The 17,165-nt window shown below is 44.6% G+C and overlaps 1 long non-coding RNA gene across 1 annotated transcript; it reads right to left on the minus strand.

The window, feature by feature from the left end:
• Positions 1–1,047: 1,047 nt before the first annotated feature.
• On the minus strand, positions 1,048–16,533 carry LOC144245993 (uncharacterized). Its single transcript, XR_013339589.2, has 2 exons — positions 1,580–16,533; positions 1,048–1,221 (listed from the first exon to the last, which is right to left on the minus strand). It is a non-coding gene; the product is annotated as an uncharacterized LOC144245993 (long non-coding RNA).
• Positions 16,534–17,165: the final 632 nt, after the last annotated feature.

Here is a 17,165-nt window from a genome sequence, read left to right on the forward strand (position 1 = left end):
TCCACTGGCACACTGCACACCATTTCTGTGGAGTTGTTTACATGAGGTCCTGCTAACATGCACTCTCATTCTTGAGCAGCCTGTACCTGTGTGTGTTCCTGATCCATAGATTAATGGTAAGATTATGCTTGTGGTAGCTGCCAGGTTGCACTGCTTCTGGGAGACGTGTGTAGGCAAGGAGGTGTACCCCTTGCTCCAACTGCATGTACCCATTGCAGGCATTTCTGTAAGGGAGGTTATTTTGGAAGTGCAAGGAATCCCAAGGTTCCAGAACAAATGTCTCCAGGAGATGTTGCTCTTCCCACATCTCTTCCAAAGGGGAAAAAAGAAAAGGTAGAGGGAGACTTCCAGCCAGCTCCACTAGCTTTTGCAGATTAATTCTCTTAACAAATGAAGCCATCTCACAGCATCAATTTTGCACACAGGTTACACCAAGTTTTTGGGCATGTCTCTGTTCATAGCTGCTTGGCAAGGAATTTGGGAAAAAAGAGAAACATGTGAAAATGCTATCCTAGACTTGCCAGTAAATGGGTTATTTGGAGTTTTGGCTAATCAGTTTCTGTGATGGATGTCACCCAGTCTTAATGGCATTGTCTCTCTGCATGCCGCTGTATAGAAAAAATATTGTTTTATTCTATTTTTTCCTGTTTCACACATATTCCCTAAACACTTGATGGGTCTTGAAGTGTGAGGGTTTTTCAAATGGCTGCAGAAGCCCTTCTGAGGCTAATTTATCCATGTGAATATTTACTTCCTATAAATGTCCCCATCCGTCTGATGGATGCAATCTGTGGCAGTCAGGCTGCTTGGCAGGACAGGACCCTTAAGTGATGACCAAGAGGAGAGGAGAACACAAGGATGCATGAGTGGAGTGGAGCAAGGGAGCCAAGCCAAGCACGATGATTGCTGTGGTTTAAACACCCCACAGCAGTGAAGAGGTTATTGCTTCTCCTGTTGTCTCAGTCTTCCTTTCACAGACAGTCTGGTGAACCACCACCACTACCACCAACACCTTGGGAAGTAAATAAGTTCCAAAACACCAGCAGAGGGAATCAGTAGTTTTTATTCATTAAAATAAGTGTTGCTTACAAAAAGAAAAAATAAAAAAGAAAAAAAAAGCAAAAAAAAAGCTGTAGTCACACAGCTGTAGTCTGGTCTCCCACGTTTCAGCTGTTCCCTCTGTCCACAGGCAGAAGTAATGCGTCACTTTCTGAATTGTTTCTTTAAAGAAAAAACAACCCAATCAGTTAATCAACAGCAGCAGCGCTGCCGCCTGGGAACGGTGGGCTCTGCTCCAGGCAGGAGGCACAGCACGGCCCCTAGGAACGGCCGCAGGTAGGAGCTACGAAGCTCAGGGCTGCTTGGAGCACGGCAGCCCCGCAGCGAGGGTCTGTTCTGCCCAGCCAGCTCCCGGCTGGAGCGGGGCTGCTGCGCTGCATTCGGGAGAGGCTCGGAGCCCGGCAGGTTCCAGCAGGCTGCGGAGCCCCGGCGCCACAGCCCGGCCACGGACAGGGCAGGAAAATGCTGCGTTTCCCGGCAAGACGCACAGGATTTCCTGCAGCGGGTCAAGAAAACATACCTTCCCATTGTCCCCGCCATGTCACGGGGAGTCCTTGTGCTCCGCTGGGGACAATGTCAACTCCTACCCTGGCAACCGAGGAAAACAAGGACGGTTGTTGGGCACTTTACGCCAAGCTGCCGCCCGCCTCCCTCGGCAGCCGGGCCTGGCACGGGCAGGGACGGCCGCCTCATGGCCGCTAACGAGCCTCCCTCCTTGGCCGTTGGTTGGCCCCGGAGGTGGAAAATCTGTGGCAGCCCCAGGGAAAAAAGTCTCAACTTAAGACAAACAACTGTTTGCGGGGGAGGCGGCGAGGAGCAGACTGCATCCAGCCCTTCCGAGCGCCGTGCTGGTTCCTGCCCTCGGCCGGGAGCTCGGCTGGGCAGCCAGCGGGAGCCTGGGCAGCATTTCGGCCGGGGCTGTGCCCAGCTGTGTCCAGTCGGGCAGAATTGGCCCAGAGGCACAGGGCTGGCCTGTGTCGCACCCTGCAGCGTGCCCGGAGCAGCCTCAGCACCCACACCTCTACCACCCCGGTAAACTGCAGGGTGAGCTTCCTACTGCTCTTCCCTGGTGCTCAGTGTATTCAACGTTACTGTTGCCTTTCGCCTACTCTAAAATCCTCTTATTGATTAAATATCAGCCACAGAGAGGAAACGGCAGTCTTACGTTCATGCAAAGCCCAGGACTCGGTCTTTCCATGGGAGCCGAATGTACAGAAACGCGACGTGCCATGCTGGGCGCCCGGGAAGTGGCACAGCCCTGGCCAGCACACGTGCCACGGGCACTCTGAGTCCCAGCCCCGTCCTGGCTGCCCCAGAGCTCCCTGAACAGAGGTCAGGGAAGGCTCAACTTTGATACTGTTGGGCTGGCACAGCTCCAGGATGAAAGGCACTATTTGCTTCCTATACTGCTTTCGTGAACCTGCATTTGCTTTTTGTAGTAACACCAAACCAGCAAGTGCAGGATGAGACAGAGCGCCCTGGAAGGCAGTGGTAAGGATTGTAAGAAACTGAGCATTTTACAGGAACTCAAATTAAAGAAATTACCACTCTGACCCTTTAAAATAAGGTAATCTTAAAGTATACATGGAAAACATGTAAATCAGCTTAGGGTTAATAGCACACAACCCAATATGTAGGACTTTACCTCTCAGCTCAAGACAGTATTTCAGTTTCTGGCAAAACATAGATTTTCCCCCTCTTTCCAAAAAGTCATTCTGTCCTATGTTTCAGTGCTCCCTAGAATACCAGAACTGTTGACTAATACTAGTTATTTGCTTGGGTAAGGATTGTTAATAAACTTCAGCATAATGGAAGGGTGAAAATACTTAAAATAAAGCCCTAGATATAGAAGCACATACAAGCCAGGCTCCTAGGTTTCAGAAGTGTCCCTGCCACTAAACCAAGTACAGACCCAAAGTGCCATGAAATAGAGCAGTGTCCAGAGCTAGTGTTACTGTATGGCAAGATCCAACAGGGTATCACATCAAAGGCTGCCCTTTCAAAGAAGGAGAAAAAGACATATGTAAAGAGATTTTACTGTTAGAGTAAACCCCCCCCCCACCCCCAACAGCTGAAAAGTGTTTGTCCAGGAAGGGGGAACATGTGTCTTTAAATTTATCATAGATAAATGGGCAGAGGGAATAGCAGCCAAGATTTCCTTGTCTGAAAGGCTGAAGCTAATACTGTCATCTGTGGTTAAGACCCATTTGTCAAACAGTATGCTGAGAATAAGGAAAATCAAGTCTGCCTTCCCTTTTTAATTTGACTTAATTAGCCATAATTACCCTTACTGAAATAAAGGTATTTTCAATTGCTGGACACATTTCTGTGTCCTTACTTTTACTAATGCAAATAACATAGCTCTGCATGCAGGGAAAGCAAAAGCCAGACAAATGTGCTGCAAAAACAAGATGCTCCACTACATTCACCTCCTTCCTTGGGAGAGGACAGAACAAACAACACGTGGCAGATGTTAGCCACACACTTCAGTGCCCTACTGGGAGGCATGCAAATACTATCGTGATACACAGGCTGGGAGAAGCTACATAGAAGAAAACAGGGCCCTTGTTGTATGTATGTCAGATTTGCCCCTCCATAGCTAGGAGGAGGCATGCACTCATAGCACGGCACAGAGTACATAATGCAATTATAATTGGGTGCAATATGTTCACAGTGCTTAAAAAAACACTGTCTTAAAAAACTGAGTGCCATGTTCAGATGGCTTAAATTCCCTAAGAGCCCCTGTGCCTACTGCTTCCTACTGGCTGCTTCTGGTCCTTCAGCGGTGCCCAGCCAAGAGGAAACTTCAGGGCACAGATGGAGTTCAGGCTAGACAGTCCATAACCTTCACTGGATCCTGCTGGCATCCTGTGGTGTGAAACCTGCATCCCAGAATTACTTGGAGCATTTGTCCTCCTGAACCCGATGAGCACACTTGCTTAAAATAGACACTTGCAAAGGTGTGGCGGGGCCAGCCTTAAGGCTCGCAGAATTTCTGAGGGGGACTGTGAGCCTCAGAATATCCTTGTAATTAATCTGTAATGTTAAACTTTAAATAACTGTCTTCCTCTTTCATTCCTTTCTACCTCAGCTAAGAAATGCAACACGCACTGTGTAAAGGGACTGTCACCAGCTGTTAATAAGAAAGCAGCTTTATCTTCTCTCCGCTTCTCTTGTTCACACGTAGACAGTGTTGGAAATCAGTGAAAACGGGTGTAGCCCCTCTGCTACTGCCACCACCACCTCCCACAAAGAGAGCAAGTGAGAAAGGGAAGAGGAAAGGTTGAAGAAATGGGCTGACCTACTTAGGTACTGCGAAGGACGAGCATGCAGGCTCTGAGTGCTGGGATGGCTGTGTGCATTTGTTCTGGGCACCTACTGTTACTCTGGCATTCCTCCAAACAAATGGCTTTACACCCAATTCCAAAACAGCTCCTTCCTCCTCCTCTTCAAAATATGCCCTCCCCACCGTGCATGCTCTCCCTGTGATCCTTGCCGCCTTGGTTTTAAAACGGCCGCTTCCCTGAGCAGGCAGCCAGCCCCTGTCTTCTCACCCACCTGTTAATACCTGGCCTCCTGTTTGTCACATGGCAGCTCTGGGCGCTGGACCAGGAACCCCCCCTTTCTCCTGTGCCGCAGCCACTGCTTCCGGCATGGGCCACCTGTCCCTCCTGTCTCAGCTGAGAAAGGACAAGACCTAACTGCAGGGTAGGTGGTTGTCAGTGAGCAGCTCCGGCTTGTGAGGAGTGGTATCCAGAAGCAGGAAGGAGAGAGGAGGCAGGTCTCCTTGCTCTTGGGAGCCCTGACTCAGACCCCTTCCCGTGTGTTGCATGCCGCCCCCTCTGCTCCTCTGGCTCTGAGCCCCTGAGTGGCATCACTCGAACCCTGTGAGTTAGCCAGCCTGAAAATTATACCCGCTGGGATCTGGCCAGTTTGCAAAGCCTAATATCAGTGATTGCAAGGTGGGATCAACACATTCAGGCAACACAAAGATTGTATTATAAACCCTTTTGGATTTAGATGGCAAATGATCCTTTTGCTCTTCAGACAGTATTTCTGGCAATTCAGAGCAGTCACAATTGCTTGTCAGAACAACCAAAAGTGCTTCCCTGGCAGCACAGCATATCTTACTGAGAGACTGGAAGAACCTTCTTTGGTTTCTATATAAAACACACTTATGACTCATACAGGACTCAGAAATTGTCTTAGTTAGAGATAAATGGAAAGATACACTGCAGATCTGGAGAATGATGCTTGAGTCACAAAGCTAGAACTGTGATCAGAAGGCAGAATTCCCCAAAGTCTGGGGTCTCAGGGAGACAAAAAGGGGCTTGTTTGCATTTACACGCAAGCATTGCATTTGGCATTTCTTCTTTCTTTTTTTTCCTTCCCACTTTCTGACTGAATATCTTCTGGAGTATTAGAGGTCTTGCAATTCCTTTTGTCTACTCCTGGTACCACCCTGCCTTCCTTCACACCAGTGATGTCTCAGAAGCAATTAAAAACAGTTCTACTGAGTTCCATAATGCCACATCAGCTTCAGTCCTTTACCAAAGAGTACTTAATGACATTATACAAACCACAGTGAAAGATCATTACTAGAGTGACAAAATCAACACTGAGAAACTAGAAAAAGCCACTACTAAGCTGGCTTGTGGAGTTGCAGTTCGGCCCCTCTGTGCTTACACATGTTGCAGTCTTCAATTACATGAGCCTAATCCTGCACCGTTTGTCCCATAGAACTGCTACCTCATGCAGCTCATGGAGCAGGCGGTGCTCAATTAACAAGCAGCTATTTATACTGGGTCTGTGCTCAGTACAAGACCCTATGCCTTGTTCACTGAACACTGCTCAGACTCCAGTGAGATGGAACAATACACTTTCCTGAAGGCTCTGCTGTCCTGTGAAAGCAGACTGAGAGAGTTGGGTCTGCTCAGCCTGGAGAAGAGAATGTGTGGCAGACCTAATAACATCCTTCGAGTACCTACAAGAAAGTTGGAGAGGAACTTTTTTACAAGAGCATGTAGTGATAGGACGAAGGAGAATGGCGTTAAATTGAAAGAGAGTAGGTTTTGATCAGATATTGGGAAGAAAATCTTTACTCTGGGGGTGATGAGGCACTGAAACCAGTTGCCCAGAGAGGTTGTGGATGCCCCATCCTGGAAGTGTTCCAGGTCAGGTTGGACAGGTCTTTGAACAATGTGGTCCCATGAAAGGTGTCCCTGGACACCTGGAATGAGGGATCTTTAAGGTCCATTCCAACCCAAACCATTCTGTGATTCTAGTGTACTTACCAGTGCTGTGTCAGTGGGTTTCATTTCAATTGCACCTTTTGGAGATGAGAAGGTGGAATTATTCCCATTTATAGATGGTGGATTATACAGGGGGATTAGAGGGTTCCAGTTCTTCAAGGTGACCCCTGTGGGGTTCCTGGGCTTTCTGTGCTTCACACACAGGCTCCCACCTGCCTGTGAAAGCTTGGTACTTCTACAAAAAGACTGTAGTAGGGACTTTTATCTTTTATCATCTATTCACTGTGGAAAATTTGCTTTCAATGATTTGCCTTATATAATGTAGGATGTTCTGGAGCTTTCTGGGATTTCCTTCATATAGAAATATTTGCCAAAAATAGTAGCGACAAAGAAATTCTCTCAGCAAAACCTTTACAATTCTTGCATTATAGTTTCCAGAACAGCTGATTTTAAAATATTAATCTCTTTAGGAGTCATTTAATATACCCTTCAGTTGTTTGTATATTGAAAAGAACTTTCATATCTTCATTTGATACTGATATGTTGCTGTACTCTTTCCCAAGTAGAATGAAAATATTAATTGTTTCTGCATTATTAACAGGGTTGGCATCCCCCCTCTTCCCCAATTAGCTAATGCTAATTTCTTTAGCTTCTACTATATTAAATAAAATTTTCTTGACCTCAGTCTGCTGTTTCCCTTGCTCTTTGAATCTAATTTGTTTTTTTTAAAAAATTGTTAGGTTATAATGCTGCCTATTTGGTCTCTCTTGCCCTTCCATTTGCATTTTTTCCCCTAAGAGAAGACTCCTCTCTGCCTTGCAAACAAAGTGAGTTGTCAGGCAAATCTGCCTTCTTTTTCTTAATTGTGAATGCTTGACCACTTGACCATATAATGACCTCTGTATTCTTACACACTCTTCTTGGTATCTTTGCAAATTTTTACTCCTAGCTTTCCTCACGTTTCTTATCACCCTGAGGTATTAGCCGTTCTCAAATGTCAAGTACATGTACTACTGGAGATACTGTCTTGGTATAGTGAGTGCATTCAGGTCATGAAAAACATCCTTAAGCAACTGCCAACTTCCAGTCCATCTATCTGCACACACCATAAGGAAGTACAAACTGGAATTCCCTAATGCTGGCTGCCATGTCTCTCACGTCAAGAAAACCTCACTGACAGTGCTCTCCTGAGAACACAGTTCTCCAAAATGGAAATCCATTGGGATCCCCCATAACAATACACTTCTTTTCAGATGCTGTCACTAAGTGCCCTTTGCTGCTTGTTGGTTGGTCTGCACATTGCTCTTCATGCTTTGGCCTGTTCGGTCTCCTGCCCTCAAAATTATTTATGCCTCAGCCTCTCTACTCCCTCCTTGTGCCTTCTAGGCTTTAAGTTTATTTAGCTCCTTACCTCACTAGATCCAGTCTCTCCCTAACAGCTTGCTCTGTGTTTTATGGTCTACACCTTTTTTCTCATACTGTCCAACAGGCCTAGTTAAGCATTCCTGAGCTTTCTGTCCAATTCTGGTGCTCCTATCCACCTCCACTTTGGCACTTTCAGTTCTTGTTCCCAGGCTATCCTCTGTAATCACTTTACTAAATTTGTCTTCCTTCCCTTGTTGTGTTCTCCACTTCCTTTAGTCTCACCATTTCCTAAGACCCAGCCTTCCTTGTGCCTCAGCAACACAGGTGATCCCATTGGCTGTCCACAGTTTGTCTCTAGTGCTGGCTCACTTCAGTACTCTGTTCCTTCCTGCCCCTGGCTCCTGTTCCCAGCCTACTTGTGCAGCTAATTCCAACTCTAGTGGTTTTTGCTCTTCTGACTCTTTAGGTCAACAGATCCCTTGTTTCAGTTTTTCCATCCCTTTTGCCATCTTCATTCCAGGTGCTGTGATTGAGGCAATAAGTTAACTAAGCAGAGTACTCAAGGCTTTGTCATTTGCAGTCCCAATTTCCCAGTTAATTGCATCAGAGACCTTGGCAGAGCCTCTGCCCCCCGCTCTGGAAGCCAGTAGAGAGGTAATCTGATGAATACTCATCCACCTACAAGAAGTGGGACATATTTGCCAGTCCACCAGCTTAAGCTGTTATATGGATAAAGTTCTGTACACTACAGACATGACCCCTCTTCTCAGTGCTGGCTCTAACTCAGCCTAGAAGGGTTATTATGGGAGAAAACGGCTTCTATTCCTGTACTCCTGGCCTCAGACATGCTCTGCTCTTTCATGGAGAGGAACATGTTCAGCCTCTATTGTCTCTTGCAGATAATGATGAGATGGAACATGCACCATGACAGTGGCATTCTTGGGGTCTTTATCTGTTTAACATTTAGTGAGTATCCACTGAGCAGCTATCAATTAAGATTTTTGGTTTTCTCTCAAAACCATGTGTTGGCCAAATTAGGTGGATTTTTCAGAAATGTGATACAAGGCATATCCTGAAGTCAAGGCCAAACCCCTGCCAGATTCCAAGCCCTGCTTCAAAGCATGGGAATGATGCAATGGTTCCAAGAAAAAGTTGCCAGAACATTTAAATTTAGGCAAAACAACATATTTTCCCAAACCTTGTTCTTGGAAAAGCCAAAGCTGACAGATCAGAAATTTTCCCCAAAAAATAAATTAATCAACCTGAACAGTATGGCAAATTCAACTTCAAATCATTAATGTTTGGCACAGCTGTAAGATGCCAAACCCATGATTTTGTAATGCAAAGAAGTGAGGAGTTTTTATAATAAAAAGCAGGCCAAAATAACTTGTAATCATTATCACATCCTTAATTTTTAGTATGCTTCTGTCTTCCCCTGTTGTTTACAAGTTAAAGCAGATTTTCATGCATCCTAAAAGATCTTTTAAGGTCAACACTTCACGTTAAAATATGCAAAAAAAATTAATTTGGAAACGGCTTATGCTTTCAAAAACAAAAATCAAAATTACAAAACAAGAAATAAGACTGGGATTTTGCTGATTTTGTATTCCACAAACACACCTTACAAATGTCAGATTTTTTAGCTGTACAATCAATAAGTGAGGTGTAGAAAATCACTAAATATTTTTCACCCTGGTCTGAGTAAACATACAAAAAATGACTTGTTTTCTTGGAGATGCATGAGAATGTCTATTTGGCTCCAAAATTATTTGCCACATCCACACCAGCTAAAACTGTAAACATCTGAATATGAAAAAGTTCAATGGGAACCAGTTTTGTGCAGACAACTGAGGGCCCGTTATCACTCAAAAGTCAGTAACTGAAAGTGTCCAGTTGCTAAAATTTGAAGTATCACTGATGACAGCATTACAGCCGTATGGCAGTATCTTTCCTTTTCTGATACACTGTGTTATTGCTTGGTGCCTTGCTGCAGATATTGTTTAGCCAAAACTTCATTGACTTGAAAGTGCCTTTTTCTGTGCAGAGAATTGAATTTTAATTTCTGATTTACCAGCTGCAGTCTTTTTCCTCTTGTCTCAGCTACCTTGTTTCCTCAATACAAAGTATGAATTCAGATGTCTTTTAGGAGTTGTTTCCGCTGGTTTCCCCAAGACAGCAGAACCACTTATTTCCCTTCACAAGACATCTGAGTTCTGTTTATTAATGGAACTTACTAAAACCATTATTAAATGGCTTTATAATCAACATGAAATAATGTAGAAGTCATCTGTGGAAAATTGCAAAGTGTGGAAACGATATCATCATATATTAGCAATGCTCAAAAATAAAAGAAATAGCTCCACAGGGCTTTTCCAATATTTGTGGAGTGGCACATCTCCAAAGCACACTCGGAGAGAATGGGGTGCTTTTGGAAAGCTTATTTGCACGTACTCAGGCATGCAAGTGCACACACAAACATGGACTGCAGGCACAAAACTATTCTATTTTGCCGGCTAGAAAGAAGTCAAGTGTTGGAGGACACTAGTGATGCCTGCTGCCAGGCTGAATAGGGTTTCTCTGTTTTTCTGTTCTGGGGGTGCAACAAAATCGGGAAGAGCAGTCCCCAGCAGGGCAAGAATGGGCAGGACTGGAATCCCCCATGGAGGAAAATGCACAGGAAGGTGCCAGCAATGCACTGAGAGTTTTGCTGGCCTCCAGGAGGGCTGGCATGAACTTATGCCCCAGGTCAAAACTGGCTGGGGAGAACTTTAATCAAAGGCTAATATTCACAAAAATTAAGAAAGCTGGGTATAATACCTAGCAGAGTCATCCCTACACTTTGAAACACAGTGCTTACTGATAACAATCTCCATACATAAACCTGGTGTGCCCTGCTTGCCTCTTGTTAAGTATATTAGACCTTCATGAGGAAGGTTGCTGTTGTAACTGGCTTAGTTACTCATTTGCTCTCTGTCCCCCTTGGCATGAGTGATGAGCATGCTGAGGCTCTGAAATGGGTAGACAAAAGATGACAGCACTTCCTGAGATTCATATGGCACATAAATATTTATCATTTGATTTATGCTGTGTTGATGCTATTCATCAATTGCCTTATTAAGACCTAGAAACTTTGAGAGAACTTTGTAGATGGGAGAAAGTCATCCCTCTGATGCTAGAAATATGGAAGAGTCGAAGGTCTACATGTTGTGGGAAGAGGGAACTGCTCTGTTGTGTCTGATCACTGTGGAAACTGCTGCTCTGCTTTTGGGTTCATAGCCTGAGGGAACAGCAAGGATCTGCTCCTTTCAATAGGCAGATAGAGCTGTATTAAACCCCTCCACATAAAACTGGGTAGATCAGGAGTTGCGCTTCGTTTTCCTCCCCCGTCCCCAATTTAGAGATAGCATAGCTGTGAGGACATTGATGTGCCAGTGAAGGCAAGAGTGAGCTCAGTTGTGCATCATTTGCCAAATGCATGAGAGTGTGTGTGTGCATGGGGCTGAGTCAGGACAAGGGCATCTTCTGGCAGGTCCTGGGGGAGCAGAGGAGAGAGACCAGCAAGACTGCAGCCCCAGAAACTTTGTGCTGGTTCTGTAGTCAGTAGCCACTGCACCAGTCATCTTTGCATATTTTAAAAATGACAGGCAGTTTGGGCATCTGCTTACATCAATATTCTGTAAATACAAGGATAAATTGGTAGCCCAAAACAGTGAGAAAGCTTTGCATAGGTTCTGTTTTGAATGCTATTTATTACACAGCATGATATACACAGCACTCTTATTCATGTCAGTGGGAGTTTTATGCAAACATGGGAAGCAGAATGTGGCTCAAAATTGTAACTTGATTTGCTGTAGACAGGCCTTTCTGCATGCAAAGCTGTGAAGGCAAGTTCTTCTCTTCACACAAAAAAGGTGCAAACCCAGTGCAATACAGAGTTTGTGGTAAAGTGCAGAAAGGTCCTGCTGCCTGGTGTGGTTTTACATCAAGTCTTCCATCATCAGGAATGAAGAGAAAACGAGAAGGGAGCAGTCCTGGGAAATATGCATAGATAAAATGTTTCCCTGAAGCATTTGGTTATATTCAAATTTGCAACTGCTTGTTTTTAAGAAATAAGTGTACTTCTAGAGATGGGACATTATTATGGGGAGCTGGTAAAGTCTCTGTAGATAAAAATGTACTTAGATTGCTGGAAAAAAAAGCAATTTCTATCATCGTAGCATCATCTAACCTTAAATGACTGACCTTAATAGTCATAGATTTATGAATTTATAGATTTACTCTTTTGATAGGTATTTTGCTTTATTTTTAGAAAATGTGTTGAAAAGACCTGCTTTCCCAACAACAGACAGGTTTAAAGAGTAAAGATACTTTTTTCTGATACTTATCTATGTTTTTCTTGCCCTAAGAGTGCTCTTATTTATAGTGCTCTTATTTATAGTGCTCTTATTTAATAAGTGCTCTTATTTATAGTGGTCTTAGCACTGTGACTTTTGTGTGATGCTCTAGTAACACTGAAATTTTAAATTTCAGGGAATTGTATACCTTAAGTATGCCTTAAAGTCACCAAATTTCATTCCATATTGAAACAAGTGGCCACAGGCTTTGTGTAATTTGGAGTTCACAGATGAAGAAACACCACCCATGGGAAAATCCAGATGCTTTGACAATAGAGCATTATTACCATGTAGCATTTACAGCACTGATAAAGATCTGCCACTGAAGGCTTGGACATATTTATCACGCAGAACTTCTCTGATTGTTACTGCCACAAATAAACTCCTGCAGAGCACATAAGCTTTTCACAGAACAGACTTTTTCCCCCTTATTTTTTTGCTTAGAATAAAGATGATCTCCCTTCACAAGCAAGATTTACCCAAGACCATTTTGAAGAAAATGTAGCGGAAGGAATCCCTAAAAAATTGTATATCAAAAGCTTAATTAACACACTTAGGCTGTAAATGCAGAGATGTACTACAAGGAAAAAATAGTCTCCTATGTTGAGTCTATTTCATATTCAGTTTGGAAATTCTAAACTAAGACAAAGTTTTCAAGATATTTCAAAATATACTTGAAAGATTCAGTCTTAGAGCTCTGTGAACTTTAGTTCTGACCACTACTGATGGCAGAGTGCCCTTCGTATCACTACAGAGGACAGTGTACCCTGCATATCTATTGCTGAGGACATTACCTAGTCAAGGTGTCACAGCACATTATGACTGAGAAAACCCTTCTAAACACAGCAAACTTCCTCCTATAGTTGCTAACATTCCATGTGTTTCATACATGGGCCCACTGGCTGGACAGCAGCTTGGAAGGAAAGTACCTGGGGCACCTGGTGGATTCCTGGTTCAACAGTAGCAGGTCCCTGTGGCGGAGGTGGATGGCAATATCCTGGGCTGCACTGGGAGGAGCATTGCCATAAGACTGGGGGAAGTGATCCTTCCTCTCTTCAGTGCTGCTGAGACCACAGCTGGAGTTGTGTGTCCAGGTCTGGGCTTCCCAGTGTAATGGAAAGATGGAGTTAGCAAAGATGATGAAGCCAAGGGCCATAAAGGTGATTAAGGGTCTGGAGAAAAAGCTGTGACAGTTCAGTCCGGAGAAGAGAAAGCTCAGAGGGAGTTCTCATCAATATATACAAATATGTGAGAGGAGGGTGTAAAGAAGATGAAGCCAGGCTATTTCCAGTGGTGTCTAGTTGCAAGACCATGAGCAATGGGCACAAGCTGGAGCACAAGCTGGAGATTTTGTCCAAACATCAGGAAACACTTCTTTACTGTGCAATTGACTGAGCAGTGGCACAGGTTCCCCAGAGAGGTAGTAGAATCTCCATCCTTGGAGATACTCAAAATCCAACTGGATGTGGTCCTGGGAAACTAGCTCTAGATGACCCTGCTTAAAAAGGAGGATTGGATAAGATGATCTCCAGAGGTTCTTTCAACCTCACCCATATGGTGATTCTGTGATACTATTAAACATGTTAGGCAGGAAATCTTGCCTGCTGACTAGAGGTGTCTTTTCCACATATTCCTTCTTCAGGTCTCTCCAGAAACATCCGGGCAACCAAAAGCAACTTCTCTGTCAATCAAAGCAGTCTAGCATTTGTAAACCTCCAAAACAATTAGAAAGATTTTGGGCTTTCATACTGTAGAGAATGTATGTGCAGGCTACAAGGACACCTATCGTAACACCCTTGATGGAATCAGCTTTGATCACAGAGATGCCTTTTATTATAGTAGAATATAGGGGGAAAGTTAGTGTGTGTAGGCTCATCCATTTTTAAAAATGTCTGCTGCTTGCTTTTTTAAAACCTTTACTTTCCATTTCAGAATCTCGACTTGAAAAAAAGTCCTAATTTAAAATGTCAGGATGTTTTTTTTTCCTGTATTTGATTTGGTTTTGCTAATTTGTCTTCATTTTCTGACCAGAAATAACTAATTTAACTAGTACTGCTATTTATTTTAGTAACTGATTTAGAACTGGTACAACCTGGTGGGGCTGCTTGTGCCAACGGCATGATGGTTATGTCTGCACCAGAAAACCTGGCATCATTGCTTGTCCTGAGGAGTAAGGAATACAGTTTGGAAATCATAGCTTTTCTAACCCCCACTCACAAATCCAGCCTCATGCACATGTTAAATCCTATCCATTTGAAATATGACCTGGATGTGTGCCAGTCCTGTCCCTGCAGCACCATGTGTACCAGCAGTTCTGACCTGCAGAAGAATTTGCTGGGGAAGCATTGAGTGGCTGCTGAGAAGAGAGAAATGGAGAAACCAGGATGAGACGAGCATCCCAAGGATGGAAAGAAGGGTCATGAGCAGAGCACTGTGAAGAGGGGAAGCTCCCTCTGTGATCCAGCCAAGATTTCACCTTTGTGTGCATGTGTCCTGTAAGTGATATTTAGTGCACGTAGCATTCCTCATTCAAATCCCTCACTGAGGCAAGTCAGTGCCAAAAAGACCGCCCCCCCACCCCCCAGGAGACTTCAGTCCTTCCTCACATCATATATTAGCACCTCAGATCTCCTGCATTACTGCTCAGATTAAATGTGCATTTAAAAAGAAAGGAGGAAAAAAAACCCCACACATTGCAATCTTCCTGTGAAAAAGAATTACAAACATGAGGATAACACCCCAGTCCCAGCTGTTGGGAAACAGTCTCTGTTTGGGGGGGGTTGCTAGCTCGTCCTCTCTGTGGTGGCCGAGCCACCTCAGTGCACAGGCAGTGTACTGTGTGGAGCCCACAGAGGAGCACGTCCCTTCTCCTGGGGTCATCACTACCATAAACGTCTCATTAAATAACTGCAGCAGTGGAGAGACATGGAGTGCTTGGTGACCCTCATAATTTCTCATTTCCTCCCTCAGATGAAGTGGTCGGCAAGTTGTGCTTATGGTAGTAGTCTGAAAAATGTAGGAGCTCTTGGATGATCTCTGCAAGATGCGCTTTCACTTATCCATGTGCATCTCTTTGTTTCTGAATTTAAAATGTGGTACATCTGAGTGAAGAAAACTAGGTTTATATGCAGGCTGCCTCTTTTCCAGCTCAGAAGTAAAAGATGTCAAAATATGCTTTTTGAACAAACCTGCTTAGAGGCAGAAGGCTTTCTCTATTGATCAGAAAAACTCAGAGTGACCAAACTGAAGTGAAAATCCCAGAATGGTGTGGAGGAGGGTATAATTATTTTTTGCAGATGGCTTGTCTGAGCAGCATTTGGCTTTGGTTCCTGCACTAATGCAGCATGTTCTTGCTGCTGGTAAATCCAGTCTACTAGAGATGTGGGTGTTACAAGATGTTCCTAAAGGCTCCCCAAGATCATTGCACCCCTGCCTCACTAGTTGCCTTCGGTCCTTTCTCCATCTTCAAATCTGCAAGTGTCAAAGTTGACAGAAAACTTCAAAGGGGGAATTGAAGAAAATCTGAAAGCTTTTCTGTGGGAATGCTGAGCAGGAATCCCAGAAGTTTACAAAAGAGTCTTTAGTCTGAGCACCTGTGTCACTTAGGTACCACTGAAAGTTTTATCTGCAGCTTTCTTGATCAAGGGATGGTCCCTGGCAATGCAGTTGATAGCTGATTTTTTTTTTTTTTTTTTTTTTAAGGCATATTTGTGCCTTCCTCTCTTGAGGATTTCCCACTTCAAATATCTAGTGGTGTGTGTAGCCCAGGATATGTGAACAGAAAGAATTCTGCATATGTTGTGGCTTTGTTGAGTGGCAGTGCAATCCAGGTGATGTAAGAGTGCCTCTGATTTCCAGCTCTTTCTTGGAGAAACCACTAACCTTCACAGACCCATGATTTTTTGGTCTGCACACTGACAATGGTGGTATGTGCTTGCGGTCCTCTGTAAAGGGACCCCAGCAGAGTTGGGGGAAGTTTCAAAATCAGCAAACTTTTTCATCATCTTGGAGCTGCACAAAGAGGAGCAGAAAGTTTGTGGGTGCTGAAAAGGCTCAGTATGTCTGTCACAGCTTGCTTTTCTCCCCATATAGCAGCTATAGAGTACTGGAAGCTCAAATGACTCAGAAAGGGAAGGGGAACCTGTGAAGTCAATGCTACCAAACCCAGCAACTAAGTGGTGAGGGAGAGACTTCCTCACTTTTGTGTCTGTGAGTAGGACAAAACATTCCTGGTGCCAGCCTGGAGCCAAGTAAACCACAGCAAGCTGTTCTGTGGGCAGTGCCAGCGATGAGTGAGCTGAAGTACTGCAGCCAGGTAGACAGCCACGCATGCTTCTCCTCAGACCCAGACTGCTCATTTGGTTGCTGTCTAGATGGCACTGCCCTGGAACCTCCTACCTTGTACCTTCTGCCCTTCTTGCACACATTTACTTGTGGGCTTCCCCATTGCACGGGACTGCAGTGCTGCTCACTCCTTGCTTGTTGCCCATGTAGGCAGCCAGTCTTCATTTGCCCCTGAGGACACCAACTCAAGCATCAACTGGAGGAAGGAACTCGACATGAGGAGAGAAAATGAGCAGTTTCTCCAGACGCCCCTTAAAGACAGTTTCAGCAATTTTTATGTGCTGCCTGATGAAATGCAATTTAGCTGTTAGGTTGGCAAGGGAAACTTTTATGGATTGTTCACGCCCTTTGGGCACGACCCTGGCCCCGTGTCTAAGCTCTCGCACATGTGGGAAGCAGAAGTGCTATAGCAGGCGGCACAGTCACACATGCTGAAGTGAGATGAGAACCAGACTCACCTTTTTAGTAGCCTCTAAATGCCGCTGTATCCAAATAAACCCTTTCATTGGATGGGTGTGCAGAACAAATCCGGGTGGCGAGCACACAAGATTGACTCGTAAGGCAGAGGTCGAGCCATCACAGAGAAGAAATTATGTATTGGTATAGGCATCAGGCACCCCAAATATCCACTGGCAACATTCTCTGGAAAATGTGAGCCCTAAAATTCCAGGTCAGTGTCTTGTGGAAGGGATTGCTGCCCCCCCCCCCCCCCCCCCGCCCCCACTCGCCCCCAGCTCAGCAGTTTCCATTA

This window comes from Lonchura striata, chromosome 3 (assembly GCF_050655825.1).
Source record: "Lonchura striata isolate lonStrDom1 chromosome 3, ASM5065582v1, whole genome shotgun sequence".
Lineage (NCBI taxonomy): Eukaryota > Metazoa > Chordata > Aves > Passeriformes > Estrildidae > Lonchura > Lonchura striata.